Source organism: Trichosurus vulpecula, chromosome 6, assembly GCF_011100635.1.
Source record: "Trichosurus vulpecula isolate mTriVul1 chromosome 6, mTriVul1.pri, whole genome shotgun sequence".
In the NCBI taxonomy this organism is placed as follows: domain Eukaryota; kingdom Metazoa; phylum Chordata; class Mammalia; order Diprotodontia; family Phalangeridae; genus Trichosurus; species Trichosurus vulpecula.
The window spans coordinates 39,356,421-39,371,194 of NC_050578.1; the positions used below are offsets into that span (position 1 = coordinate 39,356,421).

Genomic DNA, 14,774 nt, shown 5'->3' on the forward strand with positions numbered 1-14,774 from the left:
GCAAACTTAGAAGGGAACACATTTCAGAAATTAACTGTAACTTTGCTTACTCTTTAGTGGTATGTGAAACTGATAAGTCATAGGTGCTTGTGGATAAAATTTATGTTATATTTCAATATGCGAAACATATGCAGCAAAAGCATCTTTTTATGCCATGTTATTGAGATGCTGGAAGGAAGGAAGCATGAGTTCTGTTCTCAAAAGCATTTGAAAGATTAAAGTTTGACACAGAAATAGTCATTTTACTGATCCATCCTCAATAAATCGCCATTGAAGTGACAGCCTGAATAGCTAGACTAGTCTCCATCTTTTACTTCTGGTATACAAATGGTGAGCAGAACAGGTCTTTTTGGTTAATGTAATTCCCATACTCACATTTTGCTCCATTGTAGGCATTCATCTTCTTCCTTATCAGAGTTGCTGCCTTTAGTACCTTGCCCTTTCATTCTAATCTCTCTGCTGCTACCAAATTATCTTATCCACCTATTCCCAATATCTTTTAGAATCAGTGGTTGCCTACAAGATTGCAATAAAATATCACCTTCTGGATGAAGCTTTTGTTGGTCCACCCACCTACTAATGCCTTTTGCCAACTCTAAATTGGCTAATTTAATGGGAATTTAATGCTCTATCCCTTAAAGATTCATCCGGATCTCATTTTTAATTTTCTCAAAGATGTAACTTGTATGTGAAATTTCTTTCCCTTTCATCAGTCACTGTCCTATCATTTGAACAGTTAAATTAATTCAACTTGATATTTTTAAGTCCCTACTAAGTTCAAATTAGACCCAATTTGAAGGTACTAATGCCTGTGCATTTCACTGGCCTGGTATTTCTCCTTCCTCATCTCCTTCTCCTGCTTTTTTTCAGTTCCCTTCTGAAATCCTGCCTTATGCAAGAAATATTTCCTAATCTTCATTAATTTTAGTGTCTCCTTTTCATTTATTATCTGTATTTTAATTTGTGCATATCTTATTTTATATAATCATTTGCATGCAGTCTCCCCATTAGACTATTAGCTCCTTGAAAGTGAGAACTTTTTTTTTGCTTTTCTGTGTATCCTCAGCAAGACACGCAATGTGTAACACATAGTAGGAACTTAATGAGTGTTTCTTGATTGACTAACCTTTTCCCATTCCCCTTTGTAAATCATTCTAGATAATAAAACATATACAAAACCAGAAATTGGTATGGTTTTATTTTATCTCAAATTTTAAAATTTTTCTCTCAGCTTTTAACAATAATTGAAGAGAAAGAAATATGTAAACAAATGCTGAAAAATAAATAATCTTCGAATTTAACAAATGTTCTGCTGGGCAAGAAAAGAGAAGTTCCAGGAGTTTGGGTGGTGAAGACTGTAACAGCAGCAACCAGGCTCCATGGGCTACTCAAATTCTGGCATTTCTGTATGTGTCTATGCCTGCTCCACTCTCTCCCTGTGTCTCTGCAGACTACTCCCAAAGCCCATAAACAACTCCTTTCTCAATAGAGCTCCCTCCTAGGGCAATGGAAAGGCAACATTATCTCTAAAAATAATAGTTTCTCCTTAGCCAGAAAAAATAAATAAGGATTTATTTTCTTGTTCAAAAGACTTTATCACACCTTTTTCAATTCTTAGAAGAGGTGATAAATAAATACATAATATATCTTTATATGTGTACATGTTTATAAAATATGGAAGGAGCAGCACATAGCCAAAAACAAATTCAAAAGATTGGTATAAAACTTATGGGTGTATTATAAGGACATTCCCTCTTAGAATGAGCACAGGCAAGCAAAATATCCTAAAGGCAACAAGAAACATTTCATTCCTTCTCCTTGGAGAAAGAAAAAATAAAGGACTTGTGGGCTTTTTGGGAAAGGAGGTTTAAAGTTCAGAGGTAATAGAAAGAAAGCAGAACTAATGAGTCTGATTTTTCTTCCTTATTCTCTGTGAACTGGATATTTAGACTAGAAGAGAAGAAGCAAAATGAAGATTCAATTGACAGCAAAAGAGAGAAAATATTATTTAACCCTTATGGGTGAATTTAGATTATCATGGCCAGATAAAATGTATCTCAGCAGATGTTCAAGTGAAACTCTATCACTGATTTTTGAGAAATCATAGGGTACTAACAAGGTGCCAAGTTATTGGAAAGGAATATACTTTACCCTATCTTTTTGAAAAGGAAAATATAGACTCTAAAAGTTAACAAAATTATAGACTGATTAATTTGACATTAACCTTTAATAAAATTATGGAAGAGATTATTGAACAGATACATTCCAAACACTTAAGACCTAAGAAAATATGTGTTGGGTTCCAGCTTAAGTTCACTAAGAACAGATCCATACCATTTTCTTTTTTAATATACTAAATATACTAGTATATTTAAGGAATATCACAGGCATAATACACCTTATTTTTAGTGAGATATTTAGCAAATTCTCTTGATATCCTTAAATGAAATATGCAGTGACAAGAGATTAATTATACCTTATTTAGGTGAATTTATGGTCATCAAACAAGTCTAGGCAATGAGTCTCAATTAATTTATGACTGTCAACATACAGGATGGTTTCTAGTGGAACACTGAAGAATTCTCTCCTTGGGTCTGCTAATTTCACATTTTATCAATGATTAGATAAGAGCATGGGAAACTTGCATTTCATATGAAGATGACTTCAAATGAATAGCATTAATTAGTGCTTTTGATTTTAAAAGCACATAAGAAATTTAAATTCTAAGGGACTTATATGCCCTAAAAAGGACATAAGGCATTATAAACTATTACAAAAGAATGAAACTAAAATGATGAAATTTACTTCATAAACTTTCTTCCAAATAGAATGGGGAAATATTACTTTGTAAAAGTTTGAAAAGAATGAATTCAAAATGAACTAACAGTATGTCAAAACTTTTGTTTTTAAATAGCACATTTCCAATTATGTCAAGACAATTTTTAGTATTAATTTTTACAAGATTTTGAATTCCTGATTTTTCTCCCTCCTTACCCCCTTCCCTTTCCCTTTTTCCGAAATGGTAGGCAATTTGATATAGGCAATGCATATGCTATCATATAAAACATTTCCATATTAATCACAGTTGTTAAAGAAGAAAGAAATCAAAAGAAAAAACACAGAAAAAAGAATAAAGTAAGTGAAAAAAGTATGCTTTGATCTGCATTCAGAGTCCATCAGTTCTTTATATGTTTGTGGGTAGCATTTTCCTTTGTGATTCCTTTGTACTTTTCTTAGGTCATTGTGTTGCTGAGAAGAACTGAGCCATTCATAGTTGATCATCACCCAATGTTGCTGACATTGTGCACACTATTTGCTTGTTCTGCTAATTTCACTTTGCATCATTTCATAAATAGCTTTCTAGGTTGTTTTTTTTTTAAATCTGGCTGTTCATCATTTCTTATTAAACAATAGTATTCCATTACATTGATATACCACAGCTTGTTCAGCTATTACCCAATGGGGGGCATTCCCTAAATTTCTAATATTTTGCCACCATGAAAAGGGCTTCTATTAATTTTTTTGTACATATAGGTCCTTTCCCCATTTAATGATCTCTTTTGGACAAAGACCTAGTAGTGTTATTGTTGGATCAAAAGGTATGCACAGTTTGGTTTCTCTTTGGGCATAGTTCCAAATTGTTCTCCAGAATGGTTGGATTAGTTCACAGCACCACCAAGAATGCATTATTTTCCCAATTTTCCCACATGCTCTCCAACTTTTACCATTTTGCTTTTTTTGTCACAATAACAAATCTGATAGGTGTGAAGTGGTACCTCAGGCTTGTTTCTATTTGCTTTTCTCTAATCAAAAGTGATTTAGAGCACTTCTTCACATGCCTATAGATAACTTTGATTTCTTCATCTGAAAACTGCCTGTTCATATCCTTTGACCATTTATCTATTGAGGAATGGCTTGTGTTCTTACAATTTGACTCAGTTCTCGCTCTCTCTCTCTATGTATATATTATACCATATATATATATGCATATATACACACACACTCATATATACACACATATCTATAGATAGATAGATAGATAGATAATGAGGCTTTTATCAGAGACACTTGCTGTAAAGATTGTTTCCCAGCTTCCTGCTTTCATTCTAATTTTGGTTACATTTCATTTTGTTTGTATAAAAGCTTTTTAATTTTTTATAATCAAAATTATCTATTTTACATTTCATTATGCTCTGTATCTATTGTTTGGTCATGAACCTATAACTCACTTAACTTCTTCTTTAAGAATCTGGCTGCTATATCACATGGTGCATGTATATTTAGTATTGATATTACCTCATTATCCTTCCTATCTAATTAGGTCTATTTTGCTTTTGCTTTGTCTGAAATCATGATTGCTACCCTCTTTTTTTCTTCAGCTGAAGCAGAATAGATTCTACTCCAGCCCTGTAACTACTTTGTGTGTGTGTCTCTCTGATTCATGTGCATTTCTTGTAAACAACATATTGTAGGATTCTGATTATAGATCCACTCTGCTATCCATTTCTTTTTTATGGCATATTTCATGACATTCTCATTCACAGTTATGATTATTGTGTATTTACCTACATCCTATTTTTTCCTTGTTTGTCTTTGCTTTCCTTTCATCCTTTCCCTCCTTGACAGCATTTTACTTCTGTCTACCATATTCCCTCATCTGCCCTCTTTTCTGTCAATTCCCCCTGACCACTCTCACCACCCACCTTTAGTTAATCTCCTCCCTTCCTACTTTTCCATCAGATTTCTATATTCAAATGATTGTGTGTACTATTCCCACTTTGAGCCAACACTGATGAGTGAGATTCAAGTGTTGCCTGTCTTCTACCCTCTCATCTTTCTCTTTATTGTAATAGTTTTTTCTTGCTTCTTCATATCAAAAATTTACCCCATTCTACCTCTCTCTTCCTTCTGTACCTAAGGTACTCCTCTTTTTTAATCCCTTAATGATTTTTATTTAAGGCCATCAAATTCACCTTATACCAGTATCCTTTGCCTATGTATATTTCTTCTAGTTGTACTGTTAGTGGAACAATTTTTAAGAATTATAGCTACCATCTTCCCATGTAGGGATGTAAATAGTTCAACTCCATTGAATCCTTTATATTTTCTTTTCCTTTCTTCCTTCATTAGGTTTCTCTTGGGTCTTGATATTAGAGATCAAAATTTTTGTTCAATTCTGGACTTCTACTTATGAAAGCCAGAAATCCTACTGTTTCGTTGAATGACCTTTTTTTGTCTTGGATGTATTATGCTTGATTTCACTGGGTAGGTGATTCTTTGTTGTAGCCTTAGCTCCTTTGCCTTCTCGAAGATCCTGTTTCATGACCCCTAATTCTTTTACTACGGCTGCTAAGTCCCATGTAAGCCTGATTGTGGTCCCCCAATATATTTATTTGTTTCTTTCTGGCTACTTGCTGTAATTTTCTATGACCTGATAATTCTGAAATTTGCCTTTAATTTCCCTTGGAGTTTTTATTTTGGGATCTCATCTTCTTTTAATTTTTTTTTCCTTTCTTTTATGTTTAAGCTCTCTTCCCAGGGTAGAAGTGTTACTATCTCAGGCTTCTTGTCCCAGAAGCTGCAGGCCCTGGCTGTTTACCTTGTGCTGCACTGATATTGCATGGAGGCCCACAGGAGACCCTTGTGTCTGGTGCTGCACCAAGAGGTTGGAGTGGTGGGTGCATGGTGCTGCTGAAATCTATAGGAATCCATCAGCTTACCTGGTGCTGAGCCAGGGTTGTAATCATGGTATCTAGCCTATTTTGAGGCTAGTGGGGTGTTTCTATGTTTCCTGGGGCTACTTTAAAGCATGTGGAGATATGGATGCTGAAGGATGCCTACCTGTCCAGGGCTGTGCTAAAGCACATGGGGTCTGGCCACTGGAAGATGCCCATGGCTACCCTAAAGCATGTGGTCATTCTCAGAACTGGAGTCTGCTGTTTCCCCTAGATATGCAGCAGCATGTGGAGAGGCCCTAGTGTTGGTGTGTACTTGCTCCACCACACTGGGTCTCAGGTTCTTCCACTGGTTTGCTGAAGTGGCCCTTGCTGGATGTTTCCTGTCCTAAACTTTGCTCCCCTTTTGCCTCTGTGAGACAAACCTTTCTTGCTAATCTTCCAAGTTTCTTGGGCTAAAAATTGATTCTTTTTTGAATCTTTTTTGCTTGTTTTACTGTTCCAAGATTTGTTTGGGGGCACTATTTTACAGTTGTTGGGCAGTGAATGTGGGAGAGTTATGACAATTCACTGCTTATGATTTACTGCTTATTCTGCCCTTTTGGCTCCTTGAAGTTGATTCTAACACTATGGCAATTCTTTCTAAACATGCAAACACATAAACAAAAACAACATAAACAAATTCAGAATACACAAATGGAAACATTTTGACTGGATCAAGGAAGATAATACTTTTTTTGGTCCCTGCACTTCTGAGACCACAGTGTTATGTGGTTGCATTCTCAATGTCTGCTATTAGATTCCTCTGTAATCCACATGCTTATTTGGACTTCTACCTGCTGGCAGATGTCAAAATAACTTGTTAACAAATTGTGCTAATTTTCTGGGATAATGCCCTAATGGATCTTTTGAGCACCAAACTTTGGGTGCTTAGACCTCAAGCTATTATTACGATTCTCTCATACCCCTACCAGATGTCAAAACTTGTTTGTAACATTTACTTCAAATTTCTTTCCTTATTTGTTTTTCTGTTCAGTCAGGTCAGATTCTTCATGACCTAATTTGGGATTTTCATGGCAAAGATACTGTAATGGTTTGCCATTTCTTTCTCTTGCTCATTTTACAGATGAGGAAATTGAGGTAAACAAGGTTAAGTGACTTGCTCTGGGTCACACAGCAAGTAAGTATCTGAGGTTAGATTTGAACTAAGAAAGATGTCTTCCTGACTCTGAACCTGGCACTCTATTGCCCTCCTTTCTATATAACCTGCCCTATTTTCATAGGTTCCTTCCAGTTTCCAATCCGAACTTATCCTCATTCCATCATGTTGTAAGTTAGTATAAGAAATAGTATCAAAAATCATAGTCGTTCTAATTCCCATATCACTCTACAATGTTAAGCTAATATCTTTTTCTAAAATGTCAAAATTTGTTGATGTCAGAAAAAAATAAGCAGCAGTCCACAGACCAGCAGTATTATAGATTTAGAATGAAAAGTCACTTAGAAACCATTTGTTCCAACACTCTCAGTTTTTTGGATGAGAAAACTGAGGCCCAGGGAGGTTTAAACTTATCCAAGGTTTCACAAGCGACAGAAGAGTAATCAAATTCAAAACTATGTACAATGTCTTTCAAGAAGTATTCCCTTTAAATTCTTAGGTCAATTAATTGCCTAAGTGTCTGCTAATAGTTATTTTGTCACACTGACAATGAATCTCTTGATTTTCCCTCCTGGCTGAAAGAACTCGGAGCTCAAAGCAGAAAAATGCTCCCCAGACTCAGTATCTTTTCCTGGAAACAATTCTGAATTTAGTAAAATCGATTCTAAAAATCACAAGGTTAGACTACCAATGTAGCAATTCATCAGAGATAGCCACTTTTTTCATATAAATGGTGTGAAGGTCTCAAATCTTTAAAAAGTCTGATCAACAATCATCCTCCAAATGCCTTAAATTTATAAGAACAAAATATAACCCTAGTGGATCTGACAGCTTGATAAGAGCGTTCCCACTGTGGCACTATCTTTTAGAAAACATATAAATCAAGTGATTATACCCACCCTTTCTTTTTGTAAATTGACTTGTAAGTCACTGGCATAAAATCAATAAGTTCCAAATGAAAAATAATAAAGCAATAACCATACTCATTCTCAACCTCCAAAAATGTAAAGAGATCAATATGATAAAAAGGCTGTATTCTTGCTGTTTTCAAAAAGAGGGACAGAAATGGTTCAGTGACATAAAAGGGTCATAGTGCCAAGTCAAAATCCTCTTGAGAAACTAAAATCTAATATTGAGCATTCATGTTTTCTCCAGTTTTTAATTTATTTCTGAGTCTTGGGAAATATAAACATTTTATTTTCAGTATTCAAAATAAACCTTTTGGGAGCTGAAAATATATTTCTGTAGGCTGTTAAAGGACTTATATTTATCTCTCATCCAGTAACTGTAAAAAGAGAGAAAATAGAGGGTTTTTTTTAATAATTCAGGGTTGTATGTAGAAAACTGGTGTTTATGGATAGATCCAAACTCATAATAATGGAGTCCATTAAAGCATAAGTAACTGATTGCATAAAAGATCTACCAGCAGTGGTCCATGTTATGCCAGATTCTACAACCATAAATGTTCTAGTGTGGGTAAAATTCCAATGACTAGGACAAATACCATGAGGTTATTAGCATGTAAGACTAAAAATGTTACTCTGCTCAAAAAGGCCTCTGAGATAAATGACAATGAACACCAGACAAGGGGTTGAGGGCCATGAGACTTAGCTTGGGGAGCTGAATGAAAACAAAGGTCTTCATTTCATTGTTATCAGATAAAAAAAGACATTAAGACCCTTTGTTAAATTATAAAAGATGGGCAGAAAGATTCTTCTTGATTTTCCAATTCATAAATAATACTCCAGTAAAACATAGGCAGAGCCTTCAGATTATTTGTAGTAGAAAGAAAACTACATTGGGACACACTTACATTCATGTCATGGCTGGCCCATTGTCTGGTAGGTGATTTAAGGCAAGTCATTTTACCTTTTAAAAACCTCCCCTGGAAAATTATGAGGCTATTCTACATACTAGATAATGCCCTTTCCAACTCTTATTCTATTTACAAAATATGAGGTGTAGTAGTAGTAGTAGTAGTAGTAGTAGTAGTTGCTGCTGCTGCTGCTATGGCTGTTGTCATTTTGGTTAGTGTAGACTGAGCTGAGAAAATATTTCAATTTCACCCATGAAACTTAATTACATATCATGACACATGGAGTACATAGGTAGAACCTACTTATAGAATCAAAGATTTGGAGCTGGAAGGGACCTAAGAAACCATCAACAATGAACCCTTTGTCTTTTAAATGAAAACTGGAAGCCCAAAAATAATTAAATGATTTAGAACCCTTTATAGGAGGCACACTCCATGACAGTCTCTAATGCAGATGAAACTAATCAGTGCCAAAACCACTGGGTAGTCTTGATGTTTGTAAATTGCTCGGTACAGTGCTTGGCACAGAGTAGTCAAGTAAGAAATGTTTCTTCTCTTATGTTTTTCCCAATATCACATAAGTACTATGGGGAAAGATCCAGAATTCACAGTCAGAATATCTGCAATAAGTCCAGAACCTCTTTCATTGTAATATGCAGACCCTTACTTGTTACATGAATGATAGAAAGTTGTAAAGTTGTAGAGAATATAAGATTCCACCGTGTCAATGTTGGATTCATTCATTCATTTAATTTTAATTTTTATTATTATGAATTTGACAAATACTAACCAACATGCACATTTACTTCAACAAAAAAGAAAAAGAAAGATTGTATATGACACCATAGATCTCTTTTGTGTGCAGTTTTCTTAAGTGTGTATTAAATTTAACTTTGTAGTTCCAACACTTATTGATCTGTGTCCAGCTCTTTCCCTCTTCTGTCTTTGTCTATCTCTATCTGTTATCTCTAACAGATAGGTGGGCGGATAGATAGGTAGACAGATAGACAGACAGACATGTAGATAGATAGATAGATAGATAGATAGATAGACAGATAGATAGATAAATGGCTCTAAGGTTTTTGTCTTTCTTTTTTGGGGGGCAGTTCACTTTCATTAATTTCTTACATCCTCCCCAAAGGTCTCCTTAATCCTTTTTTTCTCAAATAAAAGTCCTCTTTTTAAAAAATATCCATAGGTCTAGAGACTAAATCTATTATTTCATTAATAGGATAATTAAAAAGTAAGAAAATTGCATTTAGCAATGCAGGTCAGCACTTTCTCTCCAACTTATGGTCGAAAAGAGAATATTTCTAGAGAGAATGACTTGTCAAGGATTTAAAAAAAAACATTATAAGGTGGTAATACAAATTAATCAAGTCTTCATGACTTTTTAAGGGTAGATCTTTTTTCACAATACCACTCAAAATTTCATAAATACATCCAAACAAAACTAATCTACACAATGGTAACATCTGAAAATATGTCTCATTCTGTACTTCTGTATCATCTTCTCTCTTCCTAGCTGTGGAATTATTGCATTGATAAGATTTCTTAAAATGTCATAGTCGCTTTTCTTTAAACATTGTGGTCACTATGTATACAAGTGGGGTATCTCATATCCCTATCTCAAAAATTTCACTGAGTACAGACTTCTCCATTGAGTTAAATTGAATGATTCAATCTGGGGAATAAACTAGATTTGAGTAAGTATAAACATCTGTCTTTAATCAATCAATCAAGGGTATTTCAACTAGGCATGGAAAAGTCCTTTATCATTTTTGAAAGAATGAAGAATTGACTGAAGAAATTTTTACATGACCAATGAGTATTGAATAAGATAGCAGACAAATTTGGAATCCAGCCAATTCCAGTGGCATTCAATAGAGATCAATTCTTGTCAAACCCTTGATAGTCTCTTTGGAAGGGTTAGGGAAAGAGTAGCAATATACTTCCAACCCATTTGACTAGAGGATGGCCTTACGAACTTTGGAGGTTTGGAGGGTTCTGGCTTCTTATCAGGTGTCCCAGCACCACTTCCAGGACAGCAGCTCCAGTGTTCTTATCAGAAGTCTTGGAAAAAAATAATCACATTGAGAAAAAGGAAGTTTCTGAAAACTACATTGAGGCCAGCAGAAAAAATATACCATATGTAAGGTAATATTTTGAGGACTGAAAGAAGGACTTCTAGAAGCAGTTATTTATCCCCAATACCACTTATGTTTTAGGCTTGAGCCCCATTTTCCCATGGAAGCTGCATGTAGTTCTGAAAGTCACAGATTGTGGAGGAGAATTTTTCCCCCTTAGGAAATATGCCTTTCTAAAAGTAAATTGAAACTGCTTAATTTATAAAGACTGATGATTATTGGTGAAAATATGCTGGTAGAAACTTGCAAACTATATCATTTAAAAGGTTATTTCACCCCACCCCAGTTCCTCTAGATTCTCAAAAGCCCTAATGGAAGAAGTAGGTGGCCACAATTTGGAGCCTCAGGCTTCCAGTGTAAATGGGAAATTCTAAAGTAAGGCTAAATCAAGTGCTATATACAAGGTGGTCCATATGTGACTGCAATTATAATCTTTAATCTCTTAATCAGTTCAAAATATCCCTCTCAGGTTTCTTGGAATGTGTTGTCTTTGTCATTTCTTACATTCCTATAATATTCCATTGCTTTCACGTACATTAATTTTTTTTTATAATTTGAAAAACAACAATTTTATTAAACTATAATTATGATGCCCTGACAACTCTACATCTCTCTAATGCTACGTCATGGACAACATGTTGAAATGGTCACCTTGATTCCAAGGTTTCCATTATCAGCAAAGTGGTGTCCTGTGGTGGTATCTTAAACAAGGCAGTTTCTGTTCAAGATGGCAGCACCCACCCCATCATGGATGGAACAGGGTGTGGCTTTCCAGGTTAGTTTCTGCTGGTTGTTCTTCAGTTTCAGCCGATAAGCAAAGTTCTCTGCTTGCTTCTGGGTCCCAATGAGTAGCACAATGGCAAAGAACTGTGGCTGGCCCTCATATTTCTCTTGTTTCTCCAGCACCAGCATGAAGTGATGGCCGAAGCATGACTGCATCCCCACCCAATCATAGGCCTTGGTAAGTTAACGTCTGTAGCAACAAAGACAACGTCTTCCCCTTGAAGGCTGGTGATGTCCTCGTGAGCATGCGTGAGGTGGGACATCACGGCTTCCAGGGAGCCCTGCCATTTACAAGGGGCACCAGGGTAAGGACAGGAGTATGGACGGTATTCACAGATGTCTTCATGTTCTGGCTTTTCTGTATGGTGAAGAGTCAGGGAGCATCCCGTGGTGGCATACTTGCAGGGAAATAGCACAGCAGAGGCCACTTTTTCCATGCCCAGGTTCCTGATGCTAGGGGTCAGGGATCCCTGGCACGTCGGGCAGTGGCTCAGCTTCTGGCGGCATGGGTTACAGACCAAGTGCCCGGCCTGGCACTGCAGGATCGGGGGCAGGACATAGTCAAAACAGACCGGGCACTCGAAGAGCGAAGTCAGCTCGTGGTGCTGGGGAGAGACCAGGCCGCCGCCGCCGCCGCCACCCCCTCCGCCAAGGGCCGAGATGACTACGGCCGCGGCGGCCACCGCGGACGAGCCAGGTCCAGCAGCCGAGATGGTGGCGGCGGCCGGGGGAGCAGCCTGGGCCTAGGCGTGCTGCTGTGGCTGCGGCTGTTGCCGTCGCAGCCGCCGCCGACGCCGCCGCCGCCGATTGGACGCCTCCAGCATTCCAACGATATCTCTGGGTCCCTGCGACGTCTCGGGGTCCTAGCGATGTTTCAGCTCTCCAAAGGCCTCTCCAAACGCAGCTGGCTCCCACCCGCCCAAGGAGCCTGGGGCGCGTATTCTTCTCTCTCTGGCCAACCAGCGCCTCGCCTGTCCACCCCGACCACAATCAGCACCACGTGCTTGCACTCTTGCAGTCTGACTGAGAGCCGAAGCCGTCACATACATTAATTTAAAAGATATATTTCATTCAAAAGAATAAAATATAAAATCGTATGTTTATAACTAGAAGTGACTTCAGAGGCCATACAGACCAATCATTTTAGAGATCAATTAATCAAAATACATTACTATCTAACTATTACTCACTAGGTTAAGAACTAGAAATGACTTTGCCATCAAAGACCTTACATTCAGATGGGCAAATGGGGAGCCAGCATGTGTGTATGTGACTATATGCATCTAAATCTATATGTGTGTATGTGTATATATATATGTATATGTATATACATACATATATATATATATATATATATACACATGTATGTGCATAACATATACAACATATACAAGTTTATTTTGGAAGAGAATACATTAGTAACATCAGGGATTATGAAAGGCTTTAGGAGTTGCGCCTTTTATTAATTTTTTTTTTATTTTTAGTTTATGACATTCAGTTCTACAAGCTTGTGAGTTCTAAATTTTCTCCCCCTCCTGCTCCTTCCCCCTTCCCCCAAGACAGAATGAAGTTGAATATAGGTTCTACACATAGCTTAGCACCAAACTTAGTTACATAATAGTCCAAATATAAAGAGGAATTATAATCAATGGAATGAATCATGAGAAAGAAGAAATGAAACAAAAAATGAAGGAAAAAAAGAGACCAAATAGTTTGCCTCAATCTGCATTCAGACTATGTAATTCTTTCACTGGGTGTGCATCGATTTTTCCATCATGAGTCTTTTGGAGCTGTCTTTGTACCTTGCATTGATGAAAAGTGCCAAGTCTATCAAAGTTAGCCCTTACAGATAATCTCCTGGTTCTGTTCCCCTCACTCAGCATCAGTTCACATAGAACTTTCCAGGTTATAATGAAGTTCATCTCCTCCTCATTTCTTATAAAAAATAGCATTCTATTACATTCATATACCACAATTTGTTTAGCCATTCCCCAATTGATGGCTATCCCCTTAATTTCCAATTGTTGGCCGCAACAGAAAGAGCTGCTATAAATATTTTTGTACATATTGGTCCATTTCTTACTTGTGTGATTTCTTTGGGAATTTCTTCCTCTTAAAACTGCCTGTTCATATATTTTGACCATTCCTTAATTGTGAAATTTTTGTATTCCTATAAATTTGACTCAGTTCCCTGTATATTTTAGAGATGAAGCCTTTATCAGGGACACTGGTTGTAAAGTTTCTTTCCTAATTTCTTGTTTCCCTCCTAATCTTTGTTGCATTGGCTTTATTTGTACAAAAACATTTCAATTATCTATTATCCCAAATCATGAACGCATTTTGACTTCATTTCAGTATATGATGTAAGGTATTGGCCTATGCCCACTTTCTGCCATAACGTTTTCCAATTTTCCCAGCAGTTTTTGTGAAATAGTGAATTCTTAGTCCAGAAGCTGGATTCTTTGGGTTTATCAAATAGTAGATAGCTGTAGTCATTGACTACTGCATCTTGTGTACTTAATCTATTCCACTAATCCACCACTCTGTTTCTTAGCCAGTGCTAAGTAGTTCTTATGACTGCCACTTTATGATACAGTTTAATATCTGGTATAGCTAGGCCACCTACCCTAGCATTTCTTTTCATTAATTCCCATGATATTCTTGACCTTTTGTTCTTTCAGATGAATTTTGTTGTTATTTTATCCAGCTTTGTAAAATAATTTTTCTGTAGTTCGATTGGTATGGCACTGAACAAATAAATTAATTTTGATAAAACTGACATTTTTATTGTATTAGCTAGGCCTAAACACAAGTAACTGATGTTTTTTCCCATTTATTTAGATCTGACTTTATTTGTGTGAAAAGCGTTTTGTAATTGTATTCATATAGGTCCTGGGTTTGTCTTGGCAGGTAGACTCCCAAATATTTTATAGTGTTGTAACAACAATGCTGCTTGCCACTACTGTTGCTGTGTAAGACCAACAACACCAGCACACAGCCAGGCTGCTAGTACAAGTTCTTTGATCTGTTTTTCTAAGGAAAACAACTTTAAGGGGTTAACAATCTCACTTTAATCAAACATATATACACCATTCACTCAGTTCAGGGGGGAAAGCCAGCACCATGAACTTCAGAGCAAATACAAACAGAAATTACAGAGACAACGTAAACAGAGCAAACACACGCAGTTATCA

At 36.6% G+C, this 14,774-nt stretch overlaps 1 pseudogene; it reads right to left on the reverse strand.

Annotated features, from left to right (window-relative positions):
- Nucleotides 1-11,421: 11,421 nt before the first annotated feature.
- Nucleotides 11,422-12,404, reverse strand: LOC118854594 (annotated as a pseudogene).
- Nucleotides 12,405-14,774: the final 2,370 nt, after the last annotated feature.